The following is a 15,068-nucleotide window of genomic DNA, read 5'->3' as shown; positions in this document are numbered from 1 at the left end:
GTGTGTCAAACTTTTTTTTTTTTTCCCAAAAGAAACAAGATAACTTTATTCAGAGCAAGGGGAATAGTACAGACTGTAAAGGGGTACACCGTCAAGATTGACAGTGGGCCACAGGAGTGAAGGTACTCAAGAGCTAAGTTAATCTTGACACTTTTCTTTCCCCGTACCCCACTCTCCTGCTACAGCTCCCTCCTGAGAGCTGTGGTTCCAGAAATTGTTTCAGGGAGCAGAAGGATGCTGATCAGTCTTCTACAATGCCTGCCATGCCCTGTTTTATTATATAGCCCTGGTAGGGAAGGGTTTCCAGTCTTTCTTCAAGCTGTGCTTCTACATGCTAATCCAGATGCTGCTCTTTCTCTGCACTCTACTCTCCTGCCATACCTTCATATTTGAGAAACATATTTTATAATATGAAGTTTTAACTGACATCTTTCAGATACTGTCACTAGTTTTGCTAATAAAATTTAGCCGGTCCTTAGAGACCACAGGCAAAGGATGTGTCTGTTAAAGTGACATAATGTAAATATTTTAGCTATTACAAAGAAGAAATAAGTGGGAAGCAGAGAGAGATGAGTGTTGGTGCTAAGGTCACTTTCTCCTTTTTATTCAGTCCTCAGATCCAAACCCACAGAATGGTCCTGCCCACATTTAGAGTGGGTCTTTCTAACTCATTTAATTAACCTGATGTAGAAAATTCCTCACAGACATGCCCAGTGGTTTATTTCTATGGTGATTTCAAATCCTCTCATTTGACAGTCGAGATTAAGCATCACACTCAGTGTGTTTTGTAGTTCCTTCTGTTTGTGACATCAGTAATTTATTCTTTTTTGTTGCAAGGTTGTATATTATTGAATGGGTATATCACTTTCTTCTTCTTCTTCTTCTTCTTCTTCTTCTTCTTCTTTTTTTTTTTTTTTTAACTAACTGATGAACCAATTAGTTGTTTCTTTTTCCCGCTGTGGATACTGCTATGGTTGCAGTGGCTTGAATGAGAAATGTTCTGCATAGGCTCATGTATTTGAACTTTTGGTCCCAGGTTGGTGGTGCTGTTTTGGGAGGCTGTGGAGCCTTCCTGGAGGAAGTACATCACTGGGGGTGGGCTTTGAGAGTTTATAGCTTTGCTCTACTTCCAGTTTGCTCGCTCTGCTTCCTTTGTGGTTGGATGTGATCTTTCAGCATCCTGCTCCTGCCATGATGCCTTGCCTCCCTGCCATGATGGACTCTTAATCCCTCTGGAAACATAAGCCAGCATAAATACTTTTGTCTGAGGTAAAATACCATGACCCAAAGCAACTTCTAGACAGCAAGTCTGCTGAACACATTTTAAAATTTTTGGGGGGTAGAAATCTAGAAGTGTTATTGTGGGGTTTTAAGATAAATATATATTAATTATTAAAGGAAATTTCAGCAAGACATTTTCTGTGTCAATGAACTTAACTATTCCAGTTACCTCATATAAGTAGAATTGTGCAGTGGTGTTTATTTCTGCTTATTTTACTTGACATAATGAATTTAAGATCAACATTTTGTAGCATTACCGATATTCCTTTCTAAGCTGAGTAATATTACATACCGCATTTTGTTTCCTGTTCATCTGTTGATGGACATGTGACTTGTTTCCAACCTTTAGCTATTGTAAATAATGCTGTTATGAAAATTGCTATGCAAATACCTCTTTGACACCCTGCTGTGAGGTTTTTTTTTTTTCCCCCAGTATATGGGTAGAAGTGAAATTGCTAGATCATATATGGTAAATCCATGTTTAATGTGTTAGAGGAACTGCTTCACCATTTTCCTGATTGGCTTTGACACGTTGCATTTCCTCCAGCTGTGCACAATCTTTTTCTTCCGGATAGTATCCATCCTCATGAATCTGAAATGGTACCTAATTCTGGCTCTGATTTTTTTTTTTTTTTCCCCATGATGTTTAACATCACAGAGTTGGGGGAGGGGAAAAAAGGTGGGGTGAGTTTGGGAGCAGTTAGGGGAGGAGCTGGGATAAATACGATCAAAATACATTGTATACAATTCTCAAAGAACTGGTAAAATAATTTTCTTAAGTTTACATTCATTCTCCTGCAAATTTTACAACCTTATTTTCCTTATGGCTGAATAAAATTCCATTGTGTATATGCCATGTTTTTATTAGCCATCAATAGATTAATTGATAGGCATCAAGACTGATTCCATTTCCTTGCTATTGTGAAAAGAGCTACAATAAATATGGGCATAGAAGGATCTGTACAGTAGGATATAGTGTTCTCAGAGTATATGCCCAGGAGTGGTATAGCTGGGTCGTATAGTAACTCTAACTTTAGTTTATTGAGAATTCTCTACACTGATTCACTGATTTCCATAGTGGCTGCAACAGTTTATACCTCTACCAACTGGAAACAAGAGTTCCTCTCCCCCTACATCCTCACCAGCACTTGTTGTCATTTGTTTTTACTTTAATTATGTCTATGCATGTGTGTCTTTGTGTAGATACATGCATAGGCATCCAGGTACTCTCAGAGGCCAGAAGAAGGCTTTGGGTCCCCTGAAACTGAAATTATAGATGGTTGCTGAGAACTGAAGGGTGCTGGGAACCAAACTTGGGTCCTCTGAAGAGCAGCATGCATGCTTGACCACTGAGGCCTCTCTCCAGCCCCTCATTTGTTTTCTCTTGTTATTTAATTTATTTGTTTTTGTGTGTATAAATATTTTGCCTGCATGTAAGAGCACCCATCATTCAATGCCCATGGAGGCCAGAAGAGGGTGTTAGATCCCCTGGAATTGGACACTTACAGACAGATTTTAGCTGTCGTGTGGGTGCTGGGAACCAAACCCAGATCCTTTGCAAGAGCAGCCAGTGCTCCAAACCACTGAGCCATCTCTCTAGTCCTTCATTAGTTTTCTTGATGATGGCCATTCTGACTGGGTTGAGATAGAATCCCAAAGTAGTTTTAATTTGCATAATTTGCATTTTTTTCTGATGACTAAGGATACTGAATCCTTTAAAATTATTAATTGACTATTTGTACTTCTTTAAAGAACTGTTCATTTCATTTGCCCATTTATTAGTACGCAGTTACATTTTTATGGTATTTGATTTTTGCAGTTCTTTATATGTTCTAGATATTAATCCTTTGTCTAAAGTGTAGGCTGTCAAAGGTTTTCTCCCATTCTGTAGGCCGTCTCCTCACTCTGTTGATAGTTTCTTTTTTGTAGAACCTTTTTAATTTGATGGTAAAAGCCACTGCTGACATTCTATTAGTAATTTCTTGCTTATACTTATATCCTGAAGTATTTTCCCTGTTTTCCTTTAGGAGCTCAGTATTAAATTAGGGTCTTTGACTTTAAAAAAAAAATATTTTATTTTTTATTTTTATTTTATGTGGATGAGTATATTGCCTGCATGTATGCGAGTGCACCCATGTCATGCAATGCCGCAGAGGCCAGAAGAGGGCTTTGGATTCCCCTGGAGCTGGAGTTAAAGACGGTTTGTAGCCGCCATGTAGGTGCTCGGAATCGAACCCGGGTCCTCTGCAAGAGCAGTCAGTGCTCTTAACCGCTGAGCCATCTCTTCAGCCCTGGTCTTTGACTTTTGTATAGGGTAACAGATAATGTAACTAATTTCATTTTTCTACACATGGATATCCAGTTTTGCCAGTGTCATTTATTGAATAAGCTTTCTAAAAAAATTCTTATCACCAATCAGTTTATTAAACTTTATGTGGATCTAAATGCTACTTCTAAATTAATTCTCTAGGATTATTTGTTGCCTCACCACTCTCACATGAGGAATTCTCTAACTTCTGGTAGTGACAGATGCAGTTTGCTGAGCCAGGGACTATTAGAAACCACTTCCTTCCCAGCATGGTGGGGGCTGGTACTATTTGGTAAATTTAGAAACGAAAGAAGAAATTCCAGAGGGGAAGACTGAAAAGTTTGGCATAATAAAAATAAAAAATTAAACTATGTAATAGCTCCTGGGTTCAATCTCCAACACTCTCCTTCCCGCCCCCCAAAAGAGTTTAGGTTTCAAAGAACAAAGAAAGTAAAATAAAAAAGCCAGGAGCTTGACCAAGAGAAAGTTTTGCAGTAAATGTCTTGACGTTTCAGTGTCATAAGTGTAGTGAATGCCTGCGTGAATTGGTGAAGAATATAAAAATGGCAGAGGATTCAAAGAAGCAAACAGCCCAGGCTAGCGAGTCATACAAGAAAAAAGCAAAATGCTGTGTGGGGAATGTGTCAGCCACAGTGACATAGGCGATCTGCAGATTAAAAGAGTAGTTATTGTAGGCCTTGATAGCATAAACCAGATTCTGATCTCATTTCGTTGGATAAATATGAATTGTTGAATACTGTGGTAGACCTATTTTTAATTTTTTGAGGAACCTTCGCACTTTTCTAGAATGACTGCACCAACTTACATTCTCACCAGCTTCATATAAGGGTTCTTGCCCATATTGCCATATCCTCGCCAGTGTTTTTTTTTTTTTTGATATTTGATAATGATTATTCCAACTGGGGAGAGGTCATTTCTCATTGTGACTTGCTCTATATTTTCCTGGCTGCTAGTGATGTTATTAGCAAGACTTCTTTTGAGAAATGTCAATTTGTCATTGTCTAAATGTCCTTTGTCCTTTTAAAGCTGGATTATTTGTGCTCCTGCTGTTGAGTGGCTTGAGTCCATTATGTATTCTGGATACTAGCCCCTTGTCAGATGCAGAGTTTGCAATGTTTTCTTTCATCGTTACTATTTCACTTGGTAAACTGCAAGCATTGATGTGGTCCCTGAGAACTGTGTAAAGTATCATACTGGTGGTAGAGGACCTTGCCTGCTGGTCCCTGTTTGAGTACATCTGGCCTGGATCCACCAACAACTTTAAGGCAGTCATATGACCTAAGAATCTTCCTAGGGTGCTGAGCACCAAGCAGCTCAGGCATTTCTGCAGTGGTAAAGATCCACATGAATTCTGTGAGAGAAGTGCTCTCTGCTTTTGTCCTGTTTATGGATGGCTAAATAACAGTTCTTGTGAAGACCAGCGGGGAGCCAACTTGGAGAGCCAGCTGGATTATGATTCACCTAAAAAAGTCCTTCCACCAAGTCCCTTCCTTTGGGTGAGGGGTACATTATGGCATTTTATAGAGTTGGAAGTCTGAGCCAACTTGGAGAGCCAGCTGGATTATGATTCACCTAAAAAAGTCCTTCCCCAAGTCCCTTCCTTTGGGTAAGGGGTACATTATGGCATTTTATAGAGTTGGCAGTCCCTTGTGATCTCCAGTGACATCTGAGGATATAGGATCCTCTGCTGTGTGGAGACTGGAAAGTCTCTCGGTGCCAGTTGGGGGAAGAAATTGAGGCTGACTGATATTTTCACCACCAGTAGCTTGAGGGTAGGGTCCTTGGTATAGAGATTTGGGAATGGGGTATAGGGTAGGTGAGCATGCTTAGGTCTCTGACTTGACATCAGGCCTGTTGTGATCTCAGGATACTGGATGGAAGCTGGCTCAGGACCATCAGATGCTGAAGTGCCTTGTGACTATTCCTGGAGAGGGAGGAGGCTGCCTGAGGATGGTTAAGTCTGGACTGCCCAACAAGGCTAGGTCCTGACTGGGTAAGAGGAAGGGGAAGGAGAAAAGACAGGGCACATATGGGTGGTCTGGTTGCCTGGTGAAGATGGATGAAGTGATCGCTACACAGCCTTTGTCGCCCTGTAGTTTGGCTGCTCTGGGAGAATTATGAGGGTAGCAGGAGAGAGAGGTGGGCACTAGTGTTGACTGGTCAGCATTGACTAAGGGGTGTTAGTTGTCTGTAGGACTTGATCTTCAGCTGTATACTTCAGGATCCAGCAGATACATAGCCTGTTAATGGTGGGCAACAGGCAGCACCTTCCCTTTTTATCAGCAGGAAACCAGAGAAGATTAGTGATTCCTAGCTACAGTGGTATGCAGTGGGAATACTTGGTCAAGCTCCCAGGGGGTTCCTGGCACATGAAGGCATACCTGGCCTTCTGAGTGGAGCAGCTGCAGACTTGTTCTGTCCTAGCTTGACCACTCAAGCCGACATTGTTCCCCTGAGTCATGGCTATGGAGACGGTCTCTGGGTACAAGGGAACCCTGGGGAACCCATGGTGGTCCTGGAGCCGCACACAGGGTGTCTGTAGCAACCTACTTGGCCCCTCAAGGCTCAGTTTCTGCATTTGTAAATGAAGAATCCCTCACAGCCTAGTCTGGAGGTTGGCAGCCCCTTCTCTGTGGTATGACTGTCAAGCTAAGTACCAAAGACAACCAAAGAAGAAAGGTTGCCCTATTAGAAAGAATAAAGCGAGTTGGATATAGTTTTTTCTTTCTCATTTGTCTCTTAAACATGCCCTGGCTTTTGTGTTACAGATGAATGTCCAGTCACCAGGAAACATTCTGTAGTTAGTAATTCATACTGTTTCTCTGGATTTCACTTTGTAGAGGAAGACCATCACCCTCAGTTTAAGCATCTGTCAAATTGGCCAGCCACTGGGGTTTTGTGTTTTCTTTTTCCTGAGACCCACTCTGGACAGTGGAACTGCTTGAAAATGGCATAGAAACCTCACCATGGCTGGGTCTGGAAAGGCAGAACAAAGGTAACCGAGGAAGGCCCTTTTAGTGATAAAAAAAAATCAATAAAAGGCAGAGAAGGGGTCAATGTTACACGAGGAATTCAAGATTACCTATATCCTATAGAACATTGACCCCTTCTCTACCTCTTACTGATTTATTTTATTTTTAATTTCTTTTATTATTCCAAAGAGGCAATTCTTAATACATTTTTCCAGAAATAACTTGAAGCAGGTTAATATATATATATACACACAATGAAGTTTAAGGAGGAAAATTAGGAATAAGAAATCAAAGACCAAAGGATTTACCAACATGGGGTCAATTTTGGTGGAACAATGAAGGTTAGAGTACTTTTCAGTGCAGGGCATGGTGACATATGCCTTTAATCCCAGCACTTGGGAGACAGAGGCAGGTGGATCTCTGTGAGTTTGAGGCCAGCCTGGAACAAAACAAGGACCTGGGTTCAATTCCCAGCATCCACACAGTAACAGCCATCTGTAACTCTAGTTCCAAGGGATCCAACTTTCACAGGCACCAGGCATGCACATGGTGCACATACAGACATGCAGACAAACACTCATACATATAAAATGAAAATAAATAAGTCTTTAAAAACCAAAGCATGGGGCTAGAGGCTCAGCAGTTAAGACTGCTCTTGCAGAGGTCCTGGGTTCAGTTCCGAGCACCCACATGGTGACTAACAACTGTCCATAACTCCAGTTCCAGGGGATCCAGTGGCCTCTTCTGACCTCCATGGGTATTGCATGACACAGGTACACTGACATGCAGGCAATTCACTCATACACATAATAAAAACAACAGTAAGTAAAATATTTAAAAAAACAAAACATAGCCTAGCTCTACTAATGAAGAAATTCATTTTGTCATACACAAAATTTCCAGTTTCTAAAGCAGCAACTCAAAAGGAGCTCAGAAGAACTGCTTTAACAACAAAATAAACCCCAACTCAAGTTGGCCTGAAATGTCACAATAAGGAACTGGAATTTGAAACAGAGTGCTGAGGAATGTTGAGTCTTCTAGAGAAATGTCCACACACTACACAAAATTGGACCTTATCTTCAGTGGCCAGGGTCAGGGTCTCCCATAAACACAGCGGTCTCTGCCTCCTGATGCTGTTTCCCTAAGCTTCTTGGCACTGCCCCAAGCAGCCTGGTCACTGCTAAGCAGTCTGGACCCTCCAAACTCACACTCATTTCTGCCATTCTTCTTTGTAGTTTGTGTAATGCACAACCCTGGTCACAACACTCTCCAGCTTACATTTTCAATAGCTTTCTCTGCCCACAGCTGTGTTGTCCAATCCATGTTCCCTTGAACCCTGGCATGCCTTACTGTGGCAACAAATGCAGACCTCCCTTTGCCTGTTTCATTCAGTCCTGAATAACACTGTGTGTGTGTGTGTGTGTGTGTGTACAGGGACATGTATGTCATGGCATGCATGTGGGAGGCAGAGGACAACTTTCCAGAGTCAGTTCTTCCCTTCCGCCCTGTGTTGAGGCTAAGTCTCTCACTTATCCTTGACCACCAGTTTCTAACTAACTCTCAGGTGTCTTCTGCTCCCATCCCCCCTCCCAATTCCTTGTAGGAATGATGGGATTACAGATGCCAGCTCCCAACCTCAAAACATCTGAAACATCTGGCTTTTGACATGGGTTCCAGGAACCTAGCTCATCAGGTTTGCACAGCAAGAACTTCTACCCACTGTGCTATCTCTCCAGCTCCAATCTTTGTCTATTTTAGACATTAGAACTGGTTCCAAGGACTTACATGAAAAAGTATTTTTTTTTTTGAGACAGGGTCTCCCTGTAGCCCATCTCTCCAGCCTTGCAGGTTTTTAATTATAAGCATTTTGCCCATCTGATCACAGTAGTCACCTTCACACATTAGCCAGCAGCCTTTGCTTCATCTGACCATGTTTAGCCTTTTTAACGTGTGAAAGGAACAATTTAATATGACATGCTCTAGAGATGGTTTCTTATACATGTGAACAGGCTATACTTGAACACTGGAAGTTTCTACTTTTCTGAGAAATGCTATTTGCCTGTAGAAGAAGAAGAAAAACAGCCTTGCACACTGTATTAGTCAGGGTTCTCCAAACAAACAGAACCGGTAGAATGAATATATTTGTAAAGAGATTTATCAGCTTAGCTCACAGGATTGAGTCTGAGTAGTCCAACAATGGCTGCACCACACTGGAGAGGCTGAGAATCCGTAGACACTGAGTCCATGAGGCTGGATGTCTCAGTAGTCCCGATCTGGCGCTGAAGATCTGACAAATTCCAAAAGATCAGCTAGTTTTCAGTCTACAGAAGCAAGACGAACTCACCAGCGAGAGAGAAGGCAAGCAGCAAGAAGCCAGGCATTCTCCTCTGCCATGGCCTTTTATACGGGCTGCCATCAGAAGGTAACACCCACATTTAGGTTATTATACGTAGTGCTAGGTTTCATTACAACATTTTCAAACATAACCTGTTTTTGCTGATCTTCTCCCTACCTCTTCCCCTTCGTCCCCTTTTCCTGGCTTGTACCCTTCTACTTCCCAGAAGTCTCGTTTCTGCTTTCATGTCTCATGTGTCCTATCAGCCTCCCCCCTTCCTCGACACCTCCTCTCTCTCTCTGGTGGTCTCCTTTCTAGTTTCATAGCCTAGCCCCACATTTATACCAACATATGTGCATATATGTAAACTTTAAGAGCTAGGATCTGAATATAAGATGGAACAACGCTTTGTCTTTCGCAATCTGGGTCGCCTTGCTTAATGTAATAATTTGCAGATCTATTCACCTTCCTGTAAATTTCATGATTCCATTTCTCTTTCAGCTGAACAAAATTCCATCGTGTATATGTACCACATTTTCATTATCCGTTCATCTGTTCAAGGTTCCATTTCCTTGTTATTGTGGGTAGAGCTGCCTTAAACATGGATGTGCAGTATCCCTGTGGTAGGCTGTGGAGTCCTTTGAATATATGCCTTGAGCGGTAGAGCTGGGTCATGGTAGTTGTTTTAATTGCATAAGAAATCTCCAGGCTAGTTTCCATAGTGGCTGTACCACTGTGCACTCTCCAGCAGTGAGTAAAGGCCCCTCATCCCCATCTTCCTTCAGCATTTGTTGTCCTTTTTTTAATAGTAGCTATTCTGACTGGGGCGAGATTGAATTGCAAAGTGATTTTGTTTGCATTTCTCTAGATAGTAAACACTTAGAATGTTTGTGTTTCTTTTGAGGACTCTGTGTTCATTTCTTTAGACCATTTAATGATTGGCACAGTTTTTCTATAATGTTTAATTTTTGAAATTCTTTATATATTTTAGATATTAGCCTCCTGTCTGAAATACACCTGGCAAAATTTTGATCCCATTCTATAGGCTCTGTTTTATCTGCTGACAGTTTTCTGTGCTGTTCAGAAACTTAAATTTCATTAGTCCCATTTGTTAATTCTTGGGCTATTAGAGAGAATCCTGTTCATTAAGTTCTTGCCTATGCTATTATCTTGAATTATTTTCCTTATGTTTTCCTCTAACAGTGTCTAGAAATAACCCCAAAATTCATATGGAAATATATAAACCCCCACAAATAATCAAAATAATGCAAAGTAGAAAGAACACTGTAGGAGGTATCATAGTACCAGACCTCAAATTATGCTGCAGAACCATAGTGACAGAGTCAGCATAGTATGGGCACACGAACAGACAGGTAGACCCATAGACCAGAAGAGAGGGCCCAGAAAGAAACACACACAGACGTGGCCACTTAATATTTGATAGAGATGTTAAAAGCATACACTGGAAAAAGGGCAGTCTACTCAACAAATGTTACTGGCAAAACTGGATATCCATGTGCAGAAGAATAAGATTAGATCCATATCTGTACAAAAATCAACTCCAAATAGATCAAAGACCCTAATTTAAAATCTAAGTACAAGCTATTTTCAAGTTGTAAAAATTTTAAAATGACTGGTTTGGAAGTGCTAAGACCTTTCTAGCCAAAACACATCTTTCATGTTTACTGGTAGGTTAACATCCATTTTAAGTCCAACTGTGTGTGCCGCAGGCATGGCTGCCTGAGCTGGGCGTGAAGGACTTCACTTCTGCATTTTCCTGATTGTGACTTTGCCACATTTTGCAACCTTGGTGTTGAGCTGCTCTGGTAGATTCTATTTTAACAAAACAAAGATTGTTCCTTTCAATTCCTGTGGAAAGACATGTATGTCCCTCACTTGCCTCTTTGCTTCTTCAGATACCATCCCACCCAAGTCATAGCTCATGCTGTTTGCAGCTTCCTGCATTCTCTGTCCATTTCGTGTGATGAGCCAGCCTGTCTCCGAATCCCCACTTGCCCTACCTTTGTCCCCAGTTCCTTGCTCCATGTTGGCATCCTTGTGCTTTGACCTTCTTCAGCGCAGGTGCCCTTGAGCCTTGGAAACCTCCAGATGCCAGCTGGCAGCTACACTGCCTGCCCCTCCAAGATCCAAGTTCACTGCCACCTCTTTTCACATCCTTTTTGCCTCCCATGTGGTCCCTGGCTTCTGGAAACTAATATTCGTAGGCTAATAGAGTTATGTGTTGCTTAACAGCGGTAACATGCTAAATGTTTTTGAACATCGTAGTTTGCTTATAGAAACCTAAATGTTCGAGATCAGTAACTCGTGTGGCCTCTTGATACAATCAAGGGACATATATGGAAAACATGAGATGGATACGTCTGTTTTTCTTTTGGTTTTGAGTTTTGTTTTGGGATAATTCTCAGACTGACCTCGAATTCAGAGTCTTCCTGCCTCAGCTTCTTGAGTGCTAGAAACTTAAACAACAACAACATTAAAAAAAAAAAACACTAAAAAATACTGATTAGCCAGGCATGGTGGTGCATGCCTTTAATCCCAGCACTCCGAAGGCAGAGAGGCAGGCAGATCTCTGAGTTCGAGGCCAGCCTGGTCTACATAGTTCCAGGCCAGTCAGGGATACACAGTGAGACCCTGTTCTGAAAAAGCCAAAAATACACAAAAAAAGGCGTGTAGTCATTTTATTATCAGTATTAACATACTGCATGTGATTGCATACTATTGGCAGTTCAGTAGGTATAGTAGATTTGTCTGTAGACACAAATTTGTCAGCATTACCTCAGACATGGGGCATTGCATTGCTCTGTGGCCTCGTGATAGGTAATGGCACTAGGCAGTGAGAATTTGTCAGCTCTTGCAAGACTGCCTGACATTGAGCCACACATGCAATGCCTGTCTGTTCACCTGTCTTATCTTGCCCACCCCTCCCCCAACCTTTTAAAACCTTATCTCTGTGGCTGATTTTCTGATGAAAGCCCGTGTCCCCTGCGGGTGGTAGCTTACTGAGGTGCAGACACTGTTTTCTTGTTTCCCTCCTAGTCTCCTAGTACCACCCCTGCAACCAGGCTGACCTAGTCTTGCCACTCTAGTTCTTTGCATCTTAGCAGCCCAGAAGTTGTGTTTTTGTTTTGTTTTTGTCTTTTAATTTTTGAGAGAGGATCTTGCTAAGTAACCTGGGCTGGCCTTGAACTCACTTTATATAGCTCAGGCAGACCTTGAACTTGTGATCTTCATGTTTCAGTCTCTTGAATAGCTAGGATTACAGACCTGTGACACAAGGCTGGGCTCCCACAGTTCTTTCGTAAACGTGGAGTTATTCAGTGACAGCTGTCTAAACATGAGAGCATCTGTCTTCCCTACTCTCTGCCTCATGCTAGCCAGAGACAGGGATAATGACCAAGTAAGTCATAATCATTTTGTCAGAAACACCGGGTTAGTTACTCACTGTTCTTTGTTTCAAAACATGAAGTAACTGTTAAGATTTGCAAGAATCACCTCACTTTTTCCTTGGATACATACTCTTCTGTGGAAGAGTGGGAATTGTGACTCCTCTGGGTAGCTCCTAGACCTTGTTAGTTTAAGACCTAGGGTGTGGCAAGAGTTAGGATTCCAGGACTGTTTCAGGGTGGTTGGAACTGCCCTGAGTTGAATTTTGTTGTTTGGTACACTCTCAGGAGACTTGTTTAGAGCATGGCTTGTGTTTCTCCAGCAGGCCTGCCACAGCCCTCTAGTACCTATAGGACTCTAGAAAGGAGAAAGGAGCCAGGAAGAGAGGACTGGTGGGACTTATTGTGCTGCCTGCTACCTCATGCATCTGTCTGAAATTGCAGATTTGTGTTGCTTTCTCCTGACCCTTAGGCCTAGGCCAGTTTTTTGTCTGCTAACTCTTAACTCTGGCCTTGACCTCAACAGGTCCAGTTGCTCAACAGGTCCAGATTGGGGTGGGTGTATCTTAATCTTGCTCTGTGCCCAGGGCTCTCAGATGAGCTGGTGTCCTGAGCCTTGCTCTGCTCGTGGCATTGGAGGACCTCGTTGTGGGGGTGACTATGAGGATGACTTACTGAGAACATGAACCTCAGGGGTGGGCAGTGACAGTGGAGGGAAGGAAGGGGCTCAGCCATGATACCTCCAGCAAGTCTGGCGAGCACTTCCCTTTCCTTGGGTGGCTGTGAAACAATCAGGCACTGGCAACCACAGCCTCCTCCCTACCTGCAGTCTCTTGATGTTACTTGATCCTTCCTGGTGCCCTCAGATGCCCACCAGGGGTCCCTTAGTCAAGCAGAGAAGTGAAGTGTGCAGCAAGGTGTACAGTACTGAACTCACACCACAGAAGGTCTCTCACCTAATGCTGGTTATAGCCTGCTTCTTGCAAATTACCATATAAGTAGCTAAAGCTGCTGTCCTGTCCATACCCCCTCCCCCAGCCATGAAGAAAGATACTTGGCGATTAACTTGGAGACATTAGAAAAATCACTTGAACGGCAAAGATTAGTATGTCCTCTTCAAAATCCATTTTGAGAACACCTTAATTTATAATGTAAATGAATTGATGACTTATTAAAATACCAGATCCAATCCCATATTTAAATGCATTTTTATAGCTTGAAGAGTGTAGGATTTAGAAACAAATTTGAGGGTTGGGAGCTGCTGCCGCTAGAAATGCAGTCAAAGAAACAAACATTTCTTTATATAGTTTAATCATAAAAACCACAGAGGAATGTGTTATCTGTGGGTCAGTTCATGGCCTGGGGAGTGTGAAATGCCAGGCTCTCCAGCCCACACTTGAGCAGGCTGCAGTGTGCTCCAGCAGTATGCCTTTTCAGCATTGAGCATGTATTCTTCCTAATGAACAAAATGCCAGGATATGTTGTCTTACCAGATGGTCTAAGGGCATCTTGACTCTGCCTGGGTGATTCCACTCAAGTCTCTGTGTCTGCTTGTGAGGGCTGCTGTAACAAAACACCATACATCTGTGGAAACTTCTTTTCTCGCAGTTCTGGAGCTGAAGTCTAAGGTCAAGGTGGCAGAAGGGATGGCTTTTCCTACTCTGCTCACATGATGAGCTGTTCTGATCAGGCCTAAGGGGTGGACATCCATGAATGTGACCCTGTAAGCTGACCAGCAGAAATATGGCCCAGCCATTAAGCTCTCCATTGTCCATGGGTAGCCCTAGCAGATATCAGGTCTATTCCAAATACATGATTTAAATTTTGTTCTGGAACATTCATAGTGTCACCCAGCTACCTGGGCAGTCATGGCTGTCAGCAGCTGTAGACCACTAGCTGTGTGATGGCCAGGTCAGACATGATTTTTCTGCTAGGAATGTAGGCTTTATGACGGAGTTGACAGCATCCTGAGCAGCAAACAGAAAAGATGGAGGCTGCAAGGAGTGCCAGTGCTGGGAAGATTCTGTGGGTTATGTGGCATCATGGGGTGGCTCCATGTGGGAAAAAGGGACTGTTAAGATCCTAAGGCTGGAGTGGCTAGAGTTGGGTTCAATGATGGTAGATTTTATTCCTGAGCCATAAGACACTGAGACCTGGGGTGGAAAGGTTTGCTAACAACTGTTACACATACCAAGATGTAAATGGATCTAGAGGAAAATGTGGGCTCCAGAGTGTGTGCACCTTAATCCAAGCACATGGAGGCAGAGACAGGCAGATCTTGTGAGCTCCAGGCCAATTGGGGTTACATAGTGAAACCCAGTCTCAAAAAAGAAAGAGAAAATGTGAAGGTGTAATTGCAAGGTATATCAGAGAGGAAGAGGTGGTTGGAGATGTGGATTTAGAGCTAATTAATCCAAGTTCACTTAATAGGGAGATCATCATTTGTGGAAGATGCACAGGGAAGGAGACCTTAGACACCGCCGTGGGCCTGGATGGGATGCCTGTGCATGTGCGTGACAACTGCCACCTTGGTATGTGGTGGAGGGAATTTTGATTGAAAAACTTGGACTGTGAAAATGGAAAGAATTGCAGTGTGCAGCCAGGATCTTGGCCATAGCCCACGAGACCCACAGTGTCCAGTAGTGATAAAGAAGCCAGGAAAGAATGGCAAACATCTTCGGTTTTATGGAAGTTGGAAGGAAAAAGTAGCTTAGCAAGAGTTTGTATCGTACCTTCTCTCTATGGGG

At 42.6% G+C, this 15,068-nt stretch overlaps 1 protein-coding gene across 5 annotated transcripts in view; it reads left to right on the top strand.

Annotated features, from left to right (window-relative positions):
• Cyfip1 (cytoplasmic FMR1 interacting protein 1) overlaps nucleotides 1-15,068 on the top strand; it is a 114,188-nt gene that overhangs the window by 6,150 nt on the left and 92,970 nt on the right. The window contains exon 1 of one of the 5 annotated variants that reach the window (XM_029563804.1): nucleotides 5,474-5,603. The exons of 3 other annotated variants lie outside the window; for them this stretch is intronic. The gene's annotated coding sequence lies outside the window, so the exon portion shown is untranslated. Of the gene's footprint in view, nucleotides 1-5,473; nucleotides 5,604-15,068 lie in introns of those variants that run through there. One more of the 5 variants, XM_029563807.1, reaches the window with a different exon arrangement.

The sequence above is a fragment of the Nannospalax galili genome, unplaced genomic scaffold (assembly GCF_000622305.1).
Source record: "Nannospalax galili isolate Female #2095 unplaced genomic scaffold, S.galili_v1.0 scaffold135, whole genome shotgun sequence".
NCBI lineage: Eukaryota > Metazoa > Chordata > Mammalia > Rodentia > Spalacidae > Nannospalax > Nannospalax galili.
This window is presented reverse-complemented; position numbering and strand designations above follow the sequence as displayed.